This window comes from Orcinus orca, chromosome 5 (genome assembly GCF_937001465.1).
Source record: "Orcinus orca chromosome 5, mOrcOrc1.1, whole genome shotgun sequence".
NCBI classification, from domain to species: Eukaryota; Metazoa; Chordata; class Mammalia; order Artiodactyla; family Delphinidae; genus Orcinus; species Orcinus orca.
The window spans coordinates 25,453,478-25,477,014 of NC_064563.1; the positions used below are offsets into that span (position 1 = coordinate 25,453,478).

Below are 23,537 nucleotides of genomic sequence, written 5' to 3' on the forward strand. Positions count from 1 at the left end.
TGCATTGCTATTATATTCCCTACAGCAGTGGCACTCAATTAGGGAATATTGCCTCTCAGTGGGGTGGGGGGACATGTGGCAATATCTGGAAACATTTTTGGTGTCATAACTAGGGAGTAGGGGCTATTGGTATCTAGTGGGGAGAGGCCAGGGATATTGCAAAACATCCTACATTGCACAAGGCAATTCCCAACAACAAAGAATTATCCAGCCCAGAATGTCAATAGTGCTGTACTATTGAGAAACTCTTAACCTACAAAATGCCACTGTTAGGTAGTAAGGTTTTACGTATGGAAGTTTTATTGGTTATTGTTTTCTGCAGCAAAAAAAGTGTGTATATTTACATTTATTGCGTATCTTGTGATCATAATGTTCTGAACGTTGTCAATTCAGAGAAATTTTTTATCATTACAACTGCTATTAGTATACAGCTGATCAAAGTATAAATGTCACAATTTTGAGTATTATAAAAAGTAATATTTTATTGAAATATATTTCTTAGGAGATTGGGTTTTTTTATCATTTAGGTAAAGTTTTCATGGATGAGTATTATTTATTGCTGTAATCTGACAGAGTTCAACATACATTCTTTTTCTCTTTTTCAGTTTTAGAGATATAAAGGCCAAAACATCTTGTTCATTTAAGCTGAGAGGAGTAAAAGAATATTATAAAGTAATGTCATTCAATTCTTTATATTCCTTCAATGTTGTGTGCCAAAAATCATTACTGACAGTGATCTATCAGAATATTCTTAATGACATATCAATTAGGTTCTCCAGTTTAGTCTGGTTAAGAAGCAAAGCATTGGAATCTCGACTTGGAAAGTGATTCCTTACTGAGTCATTAACTTTCTCATTATTGACTGTTTAGTCCCCTGGTAGTTATGTCCTGGGACAATGCATCATAGTAAATTTAGGATGCAAAAGAGGTATTCCTTTTGTAAAGGCCAAAGGGGCAATTCTCTGTGTACATAAGTACCCCAAACGGTGTCTGATATAAGTGGTTGTTTATTAGTAGTTGTTGGATGGGTGGATAGATGAACAGTTGAAGCAATGAACACTTTAGGATTAAATATTATTGTAATAATCCAAACTAGAAATGACAGCTGATAGCAAGGAAGCTGGTAAGAACATTCTGGTTATATTCCGAAGACAGATGTAACAGAATTTACTCAAGGTTTGGATGTGAGAGAAGGAGAAGCATCAGCTATCACTGCATAGTTTTTGTCCCAAACTACTGGAAGAGTTACCATTTACTGAGATGGGGGAGATTGAGAGGAAAAGAATGAGGAAGATACAAGTAAAATTTTCCATGTCCATTTACCTCAGTGCCACATTTGTGTTTCTAAGCTTAATTTAGCTGTTGAAACCTGTAGCTACCTATCAAAATATGAATAATAATAATATATATTACTTTCAGTCTAATTAAAAGACCTGTCATTTTCCCACAAAATGATGGGGTCTTTTCCCTGTTTCCAACTCCAATACCTAAAATTCAAACACTTGACAATGTTAACTGTAACTCTTCTACTAAGTAATGTTAATTATCTCATTTATGTGTATTAGATGTACCATAAGAACAGGTTTTGTAGTTAAAAGCTGTTCAGTGTTTCAATAGAGTTTTAAGCACATTTTATTGTATTTTAAATCAATGACACTATACACAGGTGTTTTTAGGACAAGTTTAATATCAAACAGTTGGCTTCATTGGATGTAAAAAATAGACTTCTCAAACTAATAAACCTCAAAACCATGACTTTGTTTGAGATAACTGAATCATATAGTTTTCTGACTTGGTCAGAATAATTCAAATTAGCTCAACTGCAATTTATAATTATTGATGTATATTAATTCAGATTAACATGTAGTGTTACATAAGAGTTTTCTACCTTGACTATGCTAATCCAGAGAGGCACATTTTCTCTTAGTAAATTTTTAGTACTTCTGGTTTTTTCCCAGCTTTTTTCAGCAAAGAAAGTAAGATATGCAAAGACAAAAAAATTAACACCATTTCAATGAGAGATCACTTACACACCCAGTTGTCAAGAACTTTTGAAAAGTTAAACCAAAACTTATGTAAATTAGCGTTTTTATTATCTACTTTATGAGTTGGCATACATACTGGAAGTGCCTCTTATTCAATTCCACCCAAGTACAAGATTCTGAGGGTTTGGGTTTTCAGAGTCCAGTGGAGAGACAGGTACATACATATTAACTTTATTACATGTTTGAGAAATATTGAGATATAAGTAAATATTAAAGATTCATAAATAAGGAAGAAATTCCTTATTTATGAATTTGTGCACTAGGATAATTTTGCTTCTTTTTCCCTTGACAGTCTCTTTTCCTCATAAGCCTCACATTTTATGTCTCCTACCCCTCTGAATCTACTGGCTTATGCACCTGATGTTCCTGCCACCTCTGCTGGATGCTGGCAGCTGCAGCCCATTGCTCCTCTTAAGCAAGCATGCCAGAAAGCTGGGAGAACCACAACTGCCCTTTTCAGAACAACAGAATCTTCTGGGTAGCTACCGCTCGGACTACTTTCTAAGTAAGGATCCCTTCACGGAAACCACATGTGTAGGTAAAAGATCTGCCGTAGTCTTCAGCCTAATGGCTGTGCCCGTCATAAAGGTCAGCCACAGCTGAGGAAGGCCATTTATGTTTTGCACTTGGATATCAAATGTAGTGTGTATTTAGTATTCAGAATTATGTTGTTGATGTATATCGACGTTTTTGGTTTTTTCCTTATAAAAGGGTTTATAAACCCTGTAGGTAAATAATTAAGAATCCCATTTTGGGGACCCAAAGATTCTGGTCACCAATTCCTGTGTGTGGGGTGTATGTGTATGGGAGGGCATTCCCCACATCAATAAGCAATTATCTGACACCGGCTGGATATCCTACAATTTGACTCAATTCTGACACTGTACGTCTGGAGAGAGCATCAGATTCCACAGGTTAAGGACTTAGTCCCACAAGACTGCTGTTTACTTCAGAAGAAATTTGTGAGCCCAGGTTGTTACCTGTGCTTCTGATAACCAGCTACAAATCAGAGGTTCCCTCGACCCCCTCTTTGGGTTTCAGGTTAAGGGGTCCATCCTACAAGACTCCCCTTCCCACTTCAGAAGCCGGTCGTGTAAGTCCAGGTTATCACCTATGCTTCTTACCATATGCTCTCCTTGGGTTGGGTTAATTTGTGAGAGTGGCTCACAAAACTCAGAGAAACGTTTTACTCACCAGATTACTGGTTTATTATAAAAGGATATTACTCAGGAACAGCCACATAGAAGAGATGCGTAGGGCAAGGTATGGGCAAAGGGCTCAGAGGTTCCATGCCCTCCCCAAGTGTGCCCCTCTCCCAACTCTCTACATGTTCACCAACACAGGAGTTCTCTGAATCCCATCCTTTTGGAGTTTTATGGAGGCTTCATTACATAGGCACAGTTGATTAAATTATTGGCCATAGGTGATTGATTCCACCTCCAGTCCCTTTCCTCTTGCCTCTCCCCTCATCACGGAGAGGGACTGAAAGTTCCAATCCTGTATTCTAATTGTTTCCCCTGGCAACCAGCTGCATCCTTAGGTGCTCTCCAAAAGTCTCCTCATTAACAAAAGCCAGCTGTGGTGGAAGGGGGCTTGTTATGAATAACAAGATACCCACTTCACCTTGATGGCTCTGAAGTGATTTAAGGAACTGAGGACAAAAGACCAAATATTATAACAAAAGGTGCTCACATTGCTCTCTGCTCAAGAAATTACAAGGGTTTGGAACTATGGGCCAGGAACCAAAGGCAAATATGTATTTTTTTATTATAAATCACTATGTCACAGGAACTAACTGTAGAGATGTCTTATTATCCAATATAATCTAATTACAGAGTATGGCCAATAGAACTGAGTTCACAATAGAGATATACTTGATTCACTGGTCTATCCAATTTGACAGATCATTTACTACTTTTCTGTACTTCTTATGCTGCCTTATACTTTCTGTAGAAAGTAGAGGGGATGCAGAAACAAAGGAAAAACAGTATAGCAAGAAAAGTAATGATAACCTAAACAATAGTTCAGTGAAAAAAAGGAGTCCTAGTTCCTCCTCAAAGGATATACATAACAAACTGATGCTTTTTCCCTTTTTTTCCTTTTTTTTTTCTTCCAGGAAATAGTAAAGCTCTGGTTATTTTTTGAGAAGTTGCTAATGAACTGAATTTGAGTCTGCTTGCCTGCCTTGTAGCAAAGCCAATCTACTGACACTAGGTTGTGGTTAAGGAAACTACAGCATTTATTTTCAGGGGCCCAAGCAAGGAGAAATGGCAGCTCATGTTCAAAAGACCCAAACTCCCCAATGGCTCTCATGGAAGGGTTTTTAAAGGCAGCATTTGGGATGAGGGTTGCAGCTCAGGGATTTTCTTCTAATTGGTTGGTGGTGAGGTAACAGCATGACCTTTCAGGAATCTTAACCGTCAGCCTTCTGGTTCCAGCCAGTCTGGGGTCTGTGTGCTCATGGTCAGCATGTAGTCCACCTTCTTCCATCTGGGTAGGGGGTCTTAGTTTCTGCAGAACAACTGGAAGATATGCATCAGATCGTTATGTATCTCCCTGGAGAAGGAACTAGAACTCTTTTTTTTTCACTGATCTATTGTTTAGGCCAGGGGTCCCCAACCCGCAGGCGATACCTGTCCGCAGTCTGTTAGGAACTGGGGCTGCACAGCAGGAGGTGAGCAGGGGGCAAGCAAGGGAAGCTTCATCTGCCACTCCCCATCGCTCGCATTACCTCCTGAACCATCCCCCCCATTGCTCACATTACTGCCGGAACCATCCCCCTACCCTGGTCCATGGAAAAATTGTCTTCCACAAAACTGGTCGCTGGTGCCAAAAAGGTTGGGGACCACTGGTTTAGGTTATCATTACTTTTCTTACTTTACTGTTTTTCCTTTGTTTCTGTGTCCCCTAACTTCCCTAATTAGTAACTATTTGAGTCTGTTCTTTGGAACTCAGGGAAGGCCTAGGAGACTAAAGTCTTTTTCTGCAAACAAGAACCAGGAGACATGGAGGGGTTTTTGTACCTGGGAGGGGCCGGAAGGATCCTGCTCAGTTTCAAAGTCAGGGATTAAAATCTTAAATCACATCAAAGGGATTAGAAATATTACATAATCCTTTATTATAACTAAGCTTCCTTTAAGATTTGCCTGATACTTAGAAAATAGGACTGAAATAATTGTATAAGTAAAACATGTGTAGTGATCTAATTAATGATAAAAAATTATTAGAACTTGGGCTTCCCTGGTGGCGCAGTGGTTGAGAGTCCGCCTGCCGCTGCAGGGGACGCGGGTTCGTGTCCCGGTCCGGGGGGATCCCACGTGCCGCGGGGCTGCTGGGCCCACGCGCCATGGCCGCTGAGCCTGCGCGTCTGGAGCCTGTGCTCCGCAATGGGAGAGGCCACAACAGTGAGAGGCCCGCATACCGCAAAAAAAAAAAAAAAAAAAAAAAAATTATTAGAACTTGTTGACAAAGTAAAAATAGCAACTTAGTGGATTAAACTGAAATGTAAAAATAATTTATATATTTATAAATGTTATATCATTCTAACATAAGGTAGTACCTAGTTGCAGCTGTTTGCAGACTCAATAGTAAATACAGTAATTGACGTTCTAGAATGTATTTTAAAAGAAGCTTTAAACTCTATATAAGGGCAGATTTTATTTTATTTTATTTTTGGCCACACTGCGTGGCTGGTGGGATCTTAGTTCCCCCGCCAGGGATCGAACCTGGGTCCTGGCAGTGAAAGTGTTAACCACTGGACCATCAGGGAATTCCCAAGGGCAGATTTTAATTCTTTTTTGGACTTGGTTTTGATTCCCAAGTCTTTAAGACACTAGTACTTAGTATGGAACTGTAGATAATGAAAGACAATTTAAAAAACAGTTAAGTAATCTTCAATATCAAGAGAGAAAAACTAGTTCAGTGTTAAAGTCTTAAATACCAAAGCAATGACCAACAGTAAATAGTAAAAACTTTCCTATAAAAATCATTAAATCGTAGCATGTATGTTTATTCATTTTTTGGAATGTTTGTTTCTACCAAAATGACTACCAGTGAATTACATTTTCTTTACATTGTTTCCTCTCTTAAAACTGGAAGTAATTTTAGAGAAAATACTAAGAAAAAATTTATTTTAAAAATTACTTTCAAATTCCACAGGTATTTTTAAAAGTCACAGTTCAATGTGCAGGTTAATCCTCAGCAAGACTCTAGGTTAGCCTTCTACAGATCTCGGCAGTGCTTTCTATACATTATTATATCTCCTCAACATCATTATATCTTGCAAATTATAGAAAACTTGGCATCCTTAAACACCAAATTCCAATTCCCTAATTTAGTGTGACTGCTGATTTCTGTTTGGGTACCCTTTCATATGATGCAACCAGGAAACTCCAGAAATAAGCTTGGGCAAAATAGGGCTTACCTTCCTTATTTCCTTTTTAAAAGGGTCATTGATCACTGTCCTGTGCTGACATTGCCCAGAGTCTGAAAACCATTGTTTCATATATTTTGTCCAATTTTCTATTTGTTATGGCAGGAGGATAAAATCTGGTCCCTCTTACTCCACCATAGCTGGAAACTAAACTTACTTCAGAGTGTTTCAAAAACTTTTTTGAAATTAAATTCCTTGAGAAGGCACAAACTTTCCAGTTTTACCCCTAAACTACTCACCACTAAATATAGTTTCAGAATGAACAGTTTCACACACATTTATGTCACCTGCTTGGTCTCTAAAGTTGGCTGAGTTTGCAACTGATTTCTGTGTCACCTTTCCAGTCAGCTTTCTCTTCTTAGAGTTTTCTTCTTTTACACCACTAGAGCTCCTACAACTGTTCAAAGAAAAAGGACAAAAATAATACACAGGGCCATCTAGATCCAAACAGAAAAGGATACTTTTGCCAAGGAAGCCACAAAACTTGTAGAAACCTGATACCTAGGTACGTTTGATTTACAAAACAAAACTCTTAGCTGCTCTAAGATATTTACATTCAAGATTCTTGTGGTTTTCTCAGGAACAATAGATAGATGACTTGATTTAGTTTACAGGCCCACTTTGTGGCTTTCTTAGAACAAAGAAACAATCTAAAGGTAAAGTTAACCTCTTAAAAGGCAGACATACTTATAACATTTAAATGGCATTTTTCTCAGTCTGTATTCATCAAGGATTCAAAAGCATCTTGTAGTCCAGTGTGTCACCTTTTTGCATAAATGTGGTATAATAGAAAAATATTTGGTCTTTGTCCCCAGTTTCTCACACAAATCCAAAATTTCTGGAACTTCCTTAGTGGTAAGGCAGGCCCTTAGATGGCTTCTGGATGGGTTCTGGTCACCAGAAAGAGCAATCCATGATTAGAAGCTTGGAACTTTTGTTATCTGAAAACAGGTTCGCCTTTTAGTGAGTGCCAAAAGACACAAACAAGCCAAAGAGCGGGGTAAGGATTTATTACTTGCAGCAAGTAACGAGAACACCAGGGATCTTTCCCAAAGCATTCTTCCCCAAACAGCAAAACTGGGGAAGTTTTAAGCTAAGGGTACATTCATATTCATGAAGGGGCTTGTGCAGTGTATGCATATTCATGAAGGGGCTTAAGCAGAGGAGAATTTAATATTGAATTGAAGCAAAGGTCAACCAAGTCCAAGCTTTAGTTGATTAAAGTCCTGAGGGTCAGAAAAGGTCAACATCATCATTCCTTAGGTTCCACCAGTCTGAGGTCTCAGCATGTAGTTACTATCCTCCACCTGGGTGTGGGCCTTAGTTCCTGTGGAACTCAAAGAAATGTAACAGAGTGTTCTGCATATCCCTTGAGGAGGAACTAGGACTCTTTTATCGCTGAACTATTGTTTCTTGACTGCTTTTCCTTTGTACCTACATTGCCTCACTTCTCTTAAGATCATTAATTACTGAGACCTGTTCAAGGGCAAACAGTGTGGCCAGGCTTGGATCACAAAAGGACTTAGGCCAAAAATGGTTTCTTTTATGTCTAAAAAGCCATGCCTGGTTCTCTTTCTCTGGGACCTCCTACCCTATCTGCTTACACTTTCAGCCCTACCCTCCAACCTCCAGGAAGGGAGAGGGGCTGGTGATTGAGTTATTTACCGATTATCAATAATTTAATCAATCATGCCTACTTAATGAAACCTCCTTTAAAAACCCTCATCAATGGAGTTTGGAGAGTTTTTCAGTTGGTAAGCTCATTGAGGTGCTGGGAGGGTAACGCATCCAGAAAAGGCATGAAAGCTTCACACAACTACCCCCATACCTTGCCCTACACACCTCTTCCATTTGACTGTTCCTGAATGATATCTTCTATAATAAACCAGTAGTCATAAGTAAATGCTTTCCTAAGTTCTGTGAGTTGTTCTAGTGAGTTACCAAACCTATTGAGAGGGTTGAGGGAACCCTTGAATGTTTAGTCTGCTGAGCAGAAATGTAACTATTTTGGCACCCCATTTGTGGCCAGTGTTTCTAGTGGGGGCACTCTTGTGGAACTGAGACACTTGTGGATCCTGATGCTAACTCTGGGAGTTGGTGTCAGAATTGAATTGAATTGTTGGAAACCTAGTTGATACAGGAATTAGTTGATGTGAATAAACAGCAAGTATTTACTTTTACAGTGACAATTGTTATGGGCTGAATTGTGTTTCCCCAAAATTCATCTGTTGAAATCCTAATCCCCAGTATCTCAGAGTATAATCATAGTTGGAAATAAGGTCTCTAAAGAGGTAATTAAGTTAAAATGAGGCCATTAGTGTGGGTCCTAATCCAATCTGACTGGTGTGCTGGGGAGGTAAGACTGAAAGTGAAGCAGATAGTGTAGGGGGGAAATCCTTGGAGAAAGAGAACCAGGCATGGCTTTCTTGACATAAGAGAAGCTATTTTGGGCCTAAACAGGCATGGCTTTCTTGACATAAGAGAAGCTATTTTTGGCCTTAGTCATTTGCTTTTATAGAAGAGGAAATTTGGACACAAAAACTGACACCAGGGGGTGTGCACACACAGAGAAAAGACCGTGTGAAGAGGCAGCAAGAATGCAGCCATGTGCAAACCAAGGAGAGAGGCCTCAGAGGAAATCAATACTGTTGGCACTTGATCTTAGACGTCCAGCCTCCAGAACTTTGAGAAAATAAATATCTGTTGTTTAAGCCACCCAGTCTGTGGTATTTTATTATGGCAGCCCCAGCGAACTAACACAATTTATTACTCCTTCTTCATTTCTGCTGATTTTATATGCTTATTTCAGGCCTGAATCTTTAGCCTGGAAATTTTAGGAGCACATTAACTACTATCCCTATCTCACGCTGTCCCAACCCAAGGATTTGAATCATAATTTTTGAGCTTTAAAGCTCAGCACATAAAAAGCCAAAAACTCAGCACATAAATCATATATCAGAATTAATAGTATGAAACATCAAATGGTGGAAAATTGAGAGCACAGAACAAAAATACAAGTGGATGGAAAGCATAAAAGACAAGATCAGGGCTTCCCTGGTGGCGCAGTGGTTGAGAGTCCGCCTGCCGATGCAGGGGACGCGGGTTCGTGCCCCGGTCCGGGAAGATCCCACATGCCCTGGAGCTGCTGGGCCTGTGAGCCGTGGCAGCTGAGCCTGCACGTCCAGAGCCTGTGCTCCGCAACAGGAGAGGCCACAACAGTGAGAGGCCCGCGTACCGCAAAAAAAAAAAAAAAAAAGACCAGGGAACTGAAAGACACATACAGAAGACCCAACAGTGAGTAACAGGAGTTCCAAAGGGAGGAAGAGTAAAAGATGGAGTAGCATTTCATATAAAAAAATATAGAAAAAATGTTCCTGAACTAGAGAAAGACATTCATCTGCAGAATAAAAGATCTCAGTCAGGCAGGATTGATGAATGAAAACATTGTTGTGGAAAATAAGACCGTAGACTCCAAATTTTAAATAAGACTTTGTTATTTACTAAGAATGACATTGCAGAAAAGGAGGGGAGTTCCCATCAGCTATAGCAAAGCAACCATAACTAATGTCTTAATACATCAAAATTATCATGGTTTATATTACACAGCAGTACAATGAAAGCCCAATTCCAAGAATTGCATTATAGGCAAAAGAGAAGAAAGGACCTCAGTGACAATGAGAAAGGAAATATCAGCAGTCACAAATGAGCAAACAAAAATGACTACCTGAAAGATATGCCAATATCATGCAATTAGAAAAGGTCATAGAATCTATTCATTAATATCTTAAGGACCTGTCATTTTGTTGAGGTTTCAACTTTCTTTATTCACATGCTGACTTTTAATACTATCTTGTTATGGACATATTAGAAATAATCTTAAATTTCTAAGTTCCAAGGATAAAGAAAAAAGTCTGTCTTCCTTGGTAAAAGAATAAATCATGAAGGAAAAATAATCAGACCACCGTTTACTTACAATAGGAGAAGCAAGAGGAAAATTTAGTATCATTTATATTGAAAAAAAGGACTATGACCCAATAACGCTAATATAACTAAGATATCATTTAATTGTCAATTTCAAAGAAAGTTGTTTGGAAATATGTGAAGATTGATAGAATATATCACTCAGTAATACAACTGAAGAAATAGTAAAGGAAAGGACTGTAATCAAACCACAAACAAATGAAAGAAAATACAGCCCTCAAGACATGGGAAGATGGACTAGATGAAAGAGTGATGAGCTCTGACACATGTTACCTGAAGAGAAATCTAAACAGAGATGCAGGCTGAGTATGTATAATATGAGTACAGACTGTTGATTCTTGAAATAGAAGTGGCATATGTGAGGAATCCCTGATAATAGACTAACTAAAGGTAATTATCAATAAAATATGCTAATAAATCCTTGGGGGTGGGGAGAGGGGAAGTAAAAGTATTCTAAAGGGCTCATCCAGTGAAGGAGCAGAGCACCTAAAAACAGAATTAATTGGTTTCTTATTTTCATATAACCCTTTCATATGGGTTTCATTTTGAGTATATGAAAATGATAATCACCAGTTGAACGGAAAAGTATAATAAAATTTGCTGATTATAAAGAGGAAAAATATAAGTAATAGTAATGATCAGAGAGGGAACTAGTAAGGGAAATATTTAGAAGGAAAAAAGGAAAATGTTTAAAAATGCAAACAGGGCTTCCCTGGTGGCGCAGTGGTTGAGAGTCCACCTGCCGATGCAGGGGACACGGGTTCGTGCCCCAGTCCAGGAAGATCCCACATGCCGTGGAGTGGTTGCGCCCGTGAGCCATGGCCACTGAGCCTGCGCGTCTGGAGCCTGTGCTCCGCAACGGGAGAGGCCCCAACAGTGAGAGGCCCGCGTACCGCAAACAACAACAAAAAATAAGAATGCAAACAAAGTATAAGGTGAAAGGAATAAATCCTAACAAATGTTTAAATTCCCCATTGTGTAAAACAGATTCTCAGATTGAGTTGATAAAAACAAAACCTATCAGTGTATTCCTAAACACACACACACACACACACACACACACACACACACACACACACACTTAAAGCAGTGAAGAAATATTGGAAATAAAAAATAGGAAAAGAGATAAGCAACAGCATACAAAAAAAATGGAGGAAAGGCAACATTCATGTCAGATCAAATAAAAAGGTTAAAAGTACTAAGATAAAGATGATGCAGTGATAAAAGTCACAGATTACAAAGAATATAACAGTTATAAGCCAGTTTTTAAGGTATTATCTCTCAGCTTCAAATTGACCCTTGTATATTTTGCTTTGTGATGCTGGAACTAGACCTCTGGAAATTGCACTTCTGATTTGTCAGCTTGCTCCCTGTTAAGCTCTGGCGATAGGGAGAAGTATAGGGTGATCATAGGCCAGAAGGAGGAGGAAAGAAACTCTTCTTTTTCTCACTATTTTCTTCTTGTTCCTATTAGCATCACCCCAATAAAACTTCACTGTGGCACTAACATTTCCTTTCAGCAGCAGCAGTTGACTGTAGTGTGCAGTCTTTCAAATATCATGCTGATTATGCCCCCTCAGGGAAACCAACACGAATGTTGCTCCAGCCTCTCTTAGAGCTGGATCCCAACTCCATGAGTCCCCTCATCTGAACTCAGAAATGCCAGCACCAGCCAAGCAATAAACACTTCTCCAGTTTCCCAGTTCTAGATATGGTAGTTGCTTCCTGCAGTTTCTAGCTCTGTGATATTCAAGAGTTCTTTTTTTTTTTTTAACATCTTTATTGGGGTATAATTGCTTTACAATGGTGTGTTAGTTTCTGCTTTATAACAAAGTGAATCAGTTATACATATACCTATGTTCCCATATGTCTTCCCTCTTGCGTCTCCCTCCCTCCCACCCTCCCTATCCCACCCCTCCAGGCGGTCACAAAGAGTTCTTTTTATGCTTTTTGGTTCTTTAACATCTAAATAACTTTTTTATATTAAGTCATCTCACTTAAATAACTGTGAGATTCTGAGAAGGTGGTAATGGAGATGGTAGCATATGTTTGAGATCTTTTGAATCCCCATATAAAAAGACATTGCAACTAGATGACAAAGCCAAAAACAAACAACAGGCTGGCTGTCCTCACAAACCCCAGAATACAATCAGGTGGGACAATAGTCATAAGACCTGTGTCTTATCAATGTCTATGTAGCGGAAAGCAGTGTGAAGCCAAGGGACATCTGACAGAGCTGAGAACAGAAAAACCCCACATAAACTAAAAGTATTCACTGGAAATCATGGCAATTCAATTTGAGAACAGCAGCTAAAACTGGGAGAGGTGTAGCATATTCCAGTAATCAGACCTAAGTCTTAGAGTTGGTTCATTCCCATAAATTCTCATACCTGAGACTAGGGCTTGCTTCAAGTACAAGGTCTCATACTGAAGAGAAACTGCTGGGATGACACAAAATTGTTAAGCATGGGAACAACTAAGACAAAGGAAAAAGAAGATCCAGAGAAAAGGGAGAAGGAAACGGAGCTGGTAACTGCACCAAGCAAGCACTTATAGTTTTACTAATATAATAAACTATAGAAAAGGGAGCTCATGAGAAGTTAGAAAAGCTATCTGAACCAAATCTAAGAAATTATGCAAATTAAATCCATGTAAAAATGAACATTGGAAAACTACTGAAGTCAAATAACATACAAGTAACTATAAGAAAAGATGACAACAAGGAACAGAATAACCCTGCAGGCAAAGAAAACATACTAGAAAGACATGCTCAACGTGTATGCAAACTGAAACATACCATTTCAAAATGAGCTAAGAGACTTAATGTTGCTTAATGAAAAGATACAAGATATGAAAACAAAAATTAGAAAAACTCAGAAATTAGCTAATAAAGCTCAAAAAACAAAAGAAAAAATATTTCAGAACTGAAGAATAAATTAGAAGAAAAACACTTAACACACACACACACACAAATACAACAAATAATGCCTTACAAGAAATAGTAAATTAAAGGGAGGGAGTTTTTTAAAAAAAAATTAAGAAATAAAAAAAGATTTGAGGGAAAATGACAAATATTGAAGCTTTAAAAAGAAGATTCAGCATACGGATATAGGAGTTCCTAAAAAAAGAAACAAGAACATCTAGGGAATAGAACAAATATTAAAAACTTGCTGGGGCTTCCCTGGTGGCGCAGTGGTTGAGAGTCCGCCTGCCAGTGCAGGGGACACGGGTTTGTGCCCCGGTCCGGGAAGATCCCACATGCCGCGGAGCGGCTGCGCCCGTGAGCCATGGCCGCTGAGCCTGCGCGTCCGGAGCCTGTGCTCCACAATGGGAGAGGCCACAGGAGTGAGAGGCCCGCGTACAGCAAAAAAAAAAAAAACTTGCTGAAAAATATTACTGTGAAATACACATTAAAAGAGCACACTTTTACATGAGAATATCCAGAAGAACTAAGACCAAGAAATATTCTAGTAAAGGTATTGGACTTTAAAGGAAAAGAAAAAAAAATCATTGGGAATCTAGGCAAAAGAGTACATATTTCAGAAGGGCATCAAAATTATCAGATTTTTTAACAGCAATGCTTTATGCAGGAAGAAATGGAACAACATATTTAAGATACTTAAATATGGGATAAAAAATAAGGATAAAATAAATGAGCAATTGTGATATATTCTAAATCTCTCATTACTTGTGACCTTGAGAATGGGGATCCTCAGTGTGAAAAGAAAGATGCAAAATAAAAAAGGTTAATTAAAAACCCTGTAGTCCTGAATTTGAAAAATCCTAGAAAAAAAAAATCACCAACCAGTGATTTTTTATAGCAACCCTAGCTTCCAGACTACTCTTTTGACATATCATTTTCTTTTGAAGGAAACCATAAAGGCTTCTTCAAGATATGATTGATTCCAGGTCTACAGCAGAAAATATGCTAGAACATCTTGAAGTATTATATAGCAGAAAAACAATCAGAAATTACAAGGGTCATGTCACAAGGATTCAGAAGTCAAATTGAGACTCTAATTGGCCATAGTTTGTATAAAAATTGCAATAGATTGAAGCCAATCAGATATGTTTAAACTTGTGAGTTCATAATAATATTAAATAATATTTTTTAAAGATTTCATTGGTCACTGTGGTAGGCCTCCAGAGATATACAGTTTTTACTGTATATGGAAAAAGGGTCTTTGCAGATGTGATTAAGAATAGTTAGATGGTGGGACTTCCCTGGTGGCACAGTGGTTAAGGCTCCACGCTCCCAATCCAGGGGGCCCGGGTTCGATTCCTGGTCAGGAAACTAGATCCCACATGCATGCCGCAACTAAGGAGCCCTTGAGCCACAACTAAGGAGCCCGCCTTCCTCATCTAAAGACCCAGCACAACCAAATAAATATTAAAAAAAAAAAAAAATAGTTAGATGGGGAGATTATTCTCAATTATCCAGGTGGGTCTTAAACATAATCACAAGTATTCTTATGAGGGAGACAGAGATTTGACTACAGACAGAAAATAAGAAGGCCCTATGATGGAAACATTGTCAAAGAGCGAAGACGGAGGAAGCACCTGGACATGGGATTCTCACCTAGAGTCTGAAGTGAGTGTGGCCCCACTGAAACCTTGATCTTAGCCCCATAATACTCATTTCAGACTTCTGGCCTCCAGTATTGTAAGGGAACAAATATATGTTGTTTTAAATCATCAAGTTTGTGGTAATTTGTTACAGCAGCCATAGGAAACTATTATAGTCGCAAATCATTATCTTAAAAACCAATGAAAGGAAAACAGCAAGCATTCATGTCACCCTACCTAAGTGAACCATACCACTTGGTAAATAGTAAATAAGTTTGTGTCTTCTTATAAACTTATTTCAGCTAATAAAAACATTAGGCTATCACTATTTCACAAACACCAATGAATTAATGAATCTAGGCATTGAACACAAATGGCTGCACACATCAAAACTGAGTGAAAACAATCTATAAGTGCCTTCAGATGAAAATTATAGTCTTACCAAAGGGATAAAAAGGTAGTTTTATCAAGCTTCTGGATCCCGAAGACAGTTTGCAAGAAATAGAAAAAATAGAATATTTGAATTACACCATGAATACGTAATCAACAAAATTCATACTGTGAGAAACTGGACGGGACAAACAGCCCAGTTCTTCAACAGATAAATAGTAAAGAATAGAAAGGAATGAAGGGAACACCTGTATATAAAAAGAGACTTATAAGACAATTCAAGTTAACAAAAATGGGTAAGGGTCTAGGGGTGCCCACTTCAGTGATTGAAAACCATAAAAACTCCAAGGAAATGAGTATTTTAAAAGTTGGGAAACTAGATATGGGTGGGAGGGGGCTGTGAGAGGGAAACAGCACACAGAGAAGCTTCTAGGATGGCTGGTCAATTTCTGTTTCTTGGCGAGAGCAGTAGTTACAAAGGTATAGTCTTAGACTGTTTGGGCTGCTATAACAAAATACCACAACTGGATAGCTTATAAACAACAGAAGTTTATTTCTCACTGTATTAGAGGCCAGAAGTCCATGATCACAGCACTGGCATGGCTGGATGAGGGCCTTCCTCCAGGTCACAGAATTTTTCTTGTATTCTCAGTAGGCAGAAAGGGCTAGGGAGCTCTCTTTTGCCTCTTTTATAAGGCACAGTCCCATTTGTGAGGGTTCTACCCTCATGACTTAAGCACCTCCCAAAGGCCCCGCCTACTAATACCATCACCTTTGGTGATTAGGATTTTAACATATGAATTTGGGGGGGACACAAAAATTCAGACCATAGCAGGTATTTAACCTTATAATAATTCACTAAGATTCATTTTCTTTTGTGTTTTTTTTCTGTAATTTTATTTTATTTTACAATAAAAAGACACAAAAAAAAGTAAGTAAAAAGTACTAGACTGGCATACAACTAAAAAACTGGACAAAGTATAGGAAACAACTGTTTTCAGACTTCAGAAAACAGGCAGCACAAGGCTGTGATTCTAAAGAGAAGGGAAAGTACTTAAGTGAGTCCAGCAATCATTCTCCCTTTCTAACTGGAGGCACTTTCCAGAATGAAAAGCAGGAAGGTAGAGCATAGACAGACCTGGGATATATTTGAGTTCAGACCAGCCAAAGTGTAGTAACATTAGTGAACAGTCCAGGCATTCAGCAGAGACCCCAAAAGGGTACTACCTTAGTAACAAGGCTAAATTACATCCACATTAAGGCTAGTCTAGCACCTCACAAACAAAACTTTTTAAACAACCTCAAATGGATGAATAATTGTGTTACATAAAAAATGTCAGCATTCTTTAGAGGAAAACTAAAAATCCAGACTCAACAACATGAAAATTATCATATTCAGCATTGAATCAAAAATTACTAGACATGCAGGAAAAAGCAAGTAATAACTAGGAATGCAATTAGTTAATAGAAACAAACCCATAAATAAAATAATATTAGCAGACACATTCTTTAAAATAGCAATTAGAAATATTTTTAAGGAATTATAATGAGGAAAGAAAGTTATGAAAAGAGAACTAAAATGAACTTTGAGACCTGAAAAATATATCCAATATGAAAGAAAAAAAAAAAATACAGGAAACAATAAATGGGCTTAATGGCAGATTGTCCAGTGTAAAATAAAGAATCAATGAACTTAAAGATATAGCAATTAACAATTGTTTAAACTAAAACACAGAGAGCAAAAGGGCTGAATATAAATGAACATATTCACTCTGTGAGCTATGGGACTATATCAAATGATCCAACTTAAGTACAAATGGTGTTCCAAATGAGGGGAGCAGAAATTTTTTTGATGAAATAACAGTCAAATATTTTTTCAAATTTTAAGAAAATTATAAACTCACAATCCCATGAAGCTCAATAAGCCCCAAGTAGAGCAAACACAAGAAACCATACCAAGGGACATAAAATCGAATTGTTGAAAATCAGTGATAAAGAGAAAAATTTTAGTGAACCAAAGATTAAAAAAGGGGGGGGGGGCATTTTCCATGCTTTGGAATTAATAAGAGTTAAAATTGACTTCTCATTAGAAACAATGTCAGCTGGAGGGCAATGGAAAAAATCTTCAAAATAATGAAAGAAAAGGAAAACTATTGATCAGATTCCATATCTAGTTAAAATATCCTTCAAAAATAAAGGCAAAAATAAAGACATTTTCAGACAAAGCTAAGAAAATATATCATTAACAGTCCAGCACTACAAGCACTACAAAAATAAAGGAAGTTATTTTTGGCTAAATAAAAATTTAGATGGAAATTTGGATCTACACAAATATTCTTACAGTCCAATTAAAAGGTAGAGATTTTCAGACTGGATAAAAAGGCAAGGCCAAACTTTATGGTGTCCACAATAATCACTTTAAATATAAAGACAATTATAGGTCTTTAGTCGTAAAAAAGATAAAGTGGCTATATTAATATAGGACAAAATCAATTTCAGGTCAAACAATATTACCAAAGTGAAGAATGTCATCTCATAATAATTAAAGGATCATTTAATCAAGAAGACATAATTCTAAATGTGTGTGTGCCTAATAATGAGCTTCAAAATGCAAGAAGCAAAAACTAAGAGAACTGAAAGGAAAAATAAATTAATCCATAAATGTTGTTGAAGATTTCAACACAGTTTAGTAATTCATAAAATAAGTTGCCAGAAAATTTCTCTAAGATTATAGAAAACATGAATAACAATAGCACCCTGATTGTCCTAACTGGAGTTATAGAAAACTACACCCAACACAGAATACATCTTATTTTTGAATGGGCAGGAAATATTCATCAAGATAGATCATATGTTGAGCCATAAAAGAAGTTCCAATAAATGTAAAATAATCAAAGTCATACAGCATGTATTCTGTGACCACATGAAATTAATTTAGAAAACAATGACAACATTTATCTTGAAATAAATATCTAAATATTTTAGAATTAAATTACACAGTTCTACATACCCCATTGGTCAATGAATAAATAACATGGTAAATTAGAAAAAATGTTGAACTGAATGAAATGATATTATTTTTGAACTATAATGAAAATAACACATCAAAATTTGTAGGGTGCAACTACAGTAACTTACAGGGAAATTTATAGCTTGAAGTGCTGATACTAGAAAAGAGGAAACATTTAAAAACCAATGATCTAAGCTTCTATTTTAAAAAGTAAAACAAACAAACAAAAAGTTAAACCCACCATAAGTAGGAGGAATGAAATAAGGAATAGAATAATAAATTAAGTGGAAAATAAACGATAGAGAAAATCAGTTGAACAAAGAGCTACTTCTTTGAAAGGATCAATAAAATTGATAAACCTCTTGCTAGACTGATCGGGAAAGAATGAAAAAAGACAAAAATTACCAAAGACAGGAATGAAAGAGGAGAAAACGCTATGGAGCCTACATACATTAAAAAAATAGTAAAGACATATTTTGTTAAAAACTATGACTACTTAGATAAAATAGAATACTCTGAAAGGCCAAATTAAAACTGGCATGGGGGGAAAAACATGTTAAGTCTCCTATTTAAAAAATTGAAATCGATTATTTTAAAACTTCCCTTTTACAAAGGAAACAGCAGTCCCACACGGTTGGATTGGTAGATTAAAACAAATATTAAAAGGAAAACATCACTAATCTTATACAGACTCCTTCAGAAAATAGTGGTAATGAAACTATTACCAATATCCAATTCATTTTATGATGCCAACATTATCCTAATACCCTAAAACCAGACAGAGACATTGTAAGTAAACAGAACTACAGACCAATATCCCTTAGGAACATAGATTCAAAAATTCTTATCAAAATATTATAAATTCAGCAATATATAAAAATAATACATCATAACTAAGTGGAACTTATTCTAGAAATGCAAGATTGATTTAATTTTCAAAAACTACAGATACTTAATTTGAAATGGGTCATTGATCTAAACATAAAAGCTAAGACATCATAGAACTTCTGGAAGTAAACTTAGGAGAAAAATCTTCACAGAACTGGAGTAGAAAAAAGTTTTTGAGATAAAACACCAAAAGTTCTCATCATGAAATCAAAAACAATGATAAATTTGGGGAATTCCCTGGTGGTCCAGTGGTTAGTACTTGGTGCTTTCACTGCTGTGGCCCCAGGTTCAATCCCTGGTTGGGGAACTAAAATCCCACAAGATGCAAGGTGCGGCCAAAAAAAAAAAAAAGAAAAAGGCTAAATTTATTTTATCAAAGTTAAAAACTTTGTTTTAAATGCTTTTATTGTAAATTTTATAGTTTAACAAATTATTTAATAAAATATATTTTATGAGGTAAGGAACTAAAGTAACTGGAGAACTGGTTACAAAGGTTATTGAGAGAGTGGGCATGTGGATTCTGAGATCTAATTGTCTGAATATAAATTGCAGGTACTAATGAGGAGAGCATCCTGACTCTGTTAACATCCTGAAGTAATTCTTCATACCAGGAAATTACTGCAGCTTTTAAAACTATTTGGCAGGGTAAGACCACACTTCATCCCAGGGTAGAATGTGAGAGCAGCTATATGTTTTAAGACTAGTTTGAAATCTACTAATATTCTTTTTTTAACATTTATTCTATGATTCTGACTTTCCTACTCCTTTTCTCTTTTCCAGTTTCTTCTTAATTATTAGCTGTTGGTTTACAATGCTCACCCAGTTTATCCTTACTTGTTTTTCCTTGCTTGATGTTTTTTCTTCCTTAAATGACATGTAAAGATGCCAAAAGATCTCATGGTGATAAGTGCCCCTCTTCTTTTCTCCTGTGCTTCCCACCCAGGGTTGTTTTATTATCCATTTTCTAGGTGTAAACCTGTATTACTATGTGTTTTGTTATGACACAGTCACAGTCTTGGTTCCTTTTGGAGTGGTTTTAATAAATGAGTTATTTTTAGATTTTGTAATAGTATCTTTGTTATATTTTTCCAGTTTTATTGACATATAACTGACATACAGCACTGCATAAGTTTAAGGTGTACAGCATAATGATTTGACTTACATGTTTGTGAAATGATTACTGCAATGAATTTAATTAACATCCATCATCTCATATAGATACAAAAAAAAAATTGTGTGTGTGTGTGTGATGAGAATTCTTAGGATTTACTCTCAACAACTTTCAAATGTGCCACAGAGCAGTGTTAACTATAGTCATCATGTTGTATATTACATCCCTATTACTTGTTTATCCAATTACCCTCACAGCCCCACCTCTGGTAACCACAAATCTGATCTCTTTTACTATGAATTTGTTTTTTGTTTTTGTTTTTAGTTCCACATATAAGCGAGATCATATAGTATTTGTCTTTGTCTGTCTGACTTATTTCACTTAACATAAATGCCTCAAAGTCCATCCATGTTGTCACAAATGGCAGGATTTCCTTCTTTTTATGGCTGAATAATATTCTATCATATATATATATATATATGTGTATATATATATCATAATTTCTTTATCCGTTCATCTGTCAATGGACACTTTGGTTGTTTTCATGCCTTAACTATTGTAAATAATGTTGCAATGAACATTGGGGTGCATGTATCTTTTAGAATTAGCATTTTCATTTCCTTCAGATATATTTCCAGAAGTGGAATCGCTAGATCATATGATAGCTCTATTTTTAATATTTTTAGAAAACTCTATACTGCTTTCCATAGTGGCTATACCAATTTACAATTCCTCCAATAGTGTGCAGGGGTTCCCTTTTCTCTACATCCTCACCAGCATTTATCTTTTATCTTTTTGATGATAGCCATTCTAACAGGCATGATGTGCTATCTCATTGTGGTTTTAATTTGCATTTCCCTGATGATTAGTGATGTTGAGCACCTTTCCATGTACCTGTTGGCCATTTGTATATCTTCTTTGGGAAAATGTCTATTCAGGTCTTTTGCCCATTTTTAATTGGATTATGTGCTTTTTTTACTCTTGAGTTGTATGAGTTCTTTATATATTTTGGATATTAGCCCCTTATCAAATATACAGTTTGCAAATACTTCTCCCCATTCTGTAAGTTGTCCTTTTACTTTGTTGATCATTTCTTTTGCTGTACAGAAGCTTTTTAGTGATGTAGCCCCACTTGTTTATCTTTGATTTTGTTGCTTGTGCTTTAGATGTCATATCCAAAAAATTATTGCCAAGACATATGTCAAGGAGTTTTTTTCTTATGTTTTCTTCTAGAAGTTTTATGGCTTCTGGTCTCATTTTGAAGTCTTTCATCCATTTTGAGTTAATTTTTGTCAGAGGTATAAGATAGGGGTATAATTTCATTCTTAGAAATATTCGATTTTCCCTGTGATATTTATTGAAGAGACTGTCATCTCCATTGAGTATTCTTGGCTCCCTTGTCAAATATTTGTTGACCATATACGTGTGGATTTATTATGTTTCTAGGCTCTCGATTCTGTTCCCTTGGTCATGTGTCTGTTTTTATGCTAGTATCATACTGTTTTACTTACTTTAGCTTTATGAGATAGCTTGAAATCAGGAAGTGATGCCTCCCACTTTATTCTTCTTTTTTAGGATAACCTCTGCTCTTTCAAACACACGATTAAGAAAATGAAAAGGTAAGCCATATTGGGAGAAAATGTTATATCTATCAAATTTTATATATGTGTGTATAATTATACATGTATAATACACATAATATATATTTATATTATATTTTATATAAAACTATATGTATTACATAAATATGTAAAAATATAGGTAGTCAACAAACACATGAAAGAATGCTCACTATCAATAGTTGTCAGAAAAATACAAACTGAAATGCAAATGAGTTATTACTACACATCGTTTCACATGGCTAAGATTAAAATAACTAGAAATAACAAGAGTTGGCAAGGATTTGAAGCAACAGAAATAAATAGCCTGAATTACCTTATTCCAAAAATAAAGAGAAAATTATATAGAAATTCATCCCAGTTACAATCAGTGCTAGAAGATGATACAACATTATTTACATTTTCCTCAGGAAAAGAAAGAACATCAGAAGAATTTACTACAAAACCAAATTATTATACATGTTTAAAGCCAACAAACAGAGTTTTCAAGCCTAAAAAATCAGAGGATAGATTATATTCATTTTAAAAAGAAAACCGTTGAAATTTTAGGAAGAAAATAAGCTTAAAACTAAACCAAAGAAAAAAGATAACCTTATAGTAAACATTAACAAGTTAAAAGAAGAAAACAAAACAATTTGACAAAACTAAGAACAAACATAGCTATCAGATCAATAAATTTAAATTAAAAAACTCACCTAGTGAAAGAGGAAACTCTTAGGTCAAATCATAGAGCTAAACCCAAGTATAAGCTGTAGATTCAAGAGATTCATCTAAAACCAATCTAATCCAGAAAGGCTGAAAACTAATAGTTGGGCACAGACATACCTGCAAATGCCAACAAAATGAAAATAGGGGATATTTGTGCATGTATCAGTTTTTTTTGCAGAAATTGCTAGGTGTTTATCAATCCCACTTCTCCTTCCACATAGGAATACTGCCTTTCCCGGCCCAAACTGCAATATGAATATGGCCTTGTGACTGGATTCTAGACAAAGTAGTGTGGTAGATGGGATACATCCACTTCCAGGGTTGACAGCAAAATGTTTCATGCAGCCTTCTCACTTTTTCTCTTAGCCAGCTAAAAGCAAAAGATCCAGCATAAAATTCTGAGAGGGTCATAGTAGGTGGCTTGAACTAATTTACTCTTTTCTAAATATAAATATATAAAGATGATAGTTTATACTTATTCCTCTAGAAAATATGGTCCTCCACACCAGAAGATAGCATCTCTGGGGGTGATTTCCTAGTTCTGGGGCCTTGATCTGCTCAAATCCCAACTATCAGATATCCTTAAGCTTCAAGGGAAAGGTAATGTTGAAATATTGCTGGGTAGTGCAATATAAAAACCATTGTTTTTAATGGAACTATAGCTGATTTACAGTGCTTCAGGTGTACAGCAAAGTGATTCAGTTATACAGTTATACATATATAATATACAGATTCTTTTCCATGATAGGTTATTAGAAAATATTGAATATAGTTCCCTGTGCTATAC

General features: G+C 36.3%; 1 protein-coding gene across 5 annotated transcripts in view; it reads left to right on the forward strand.

Moving 5' to 3' along the window:
* The first annotated feature begins 602 nt into the window (after positions 1-602).
* SLC9A9 (solute carrier family 9 member A9) overlaps positions 603-23,537 on the forward strand; it is a 656,685-nt gene continuing 633,750 nt past the window's right edge. For 4 of the 5 annotated variants that reach the window (XM_049709811.1, XM_049709809.1, XM_049709810.1 and 1 more), the window contains exons 1-4: positions 603-672; positions 2,338-2,550; positions 19,865-19,957; positions 21,999-22,042. The gene's annotated coding sequence lies outside the window, so the exon portion shown is untranslated. Of the gene's footprint in view, positions 673-2,337; positions 2,584-19,864; positions 19,958-21,998; positions 22,043-23,537 lie in introns of all 5 variants that reach the window. The other variant, XM_049709812.1, reaches the window with a different exon arrangement.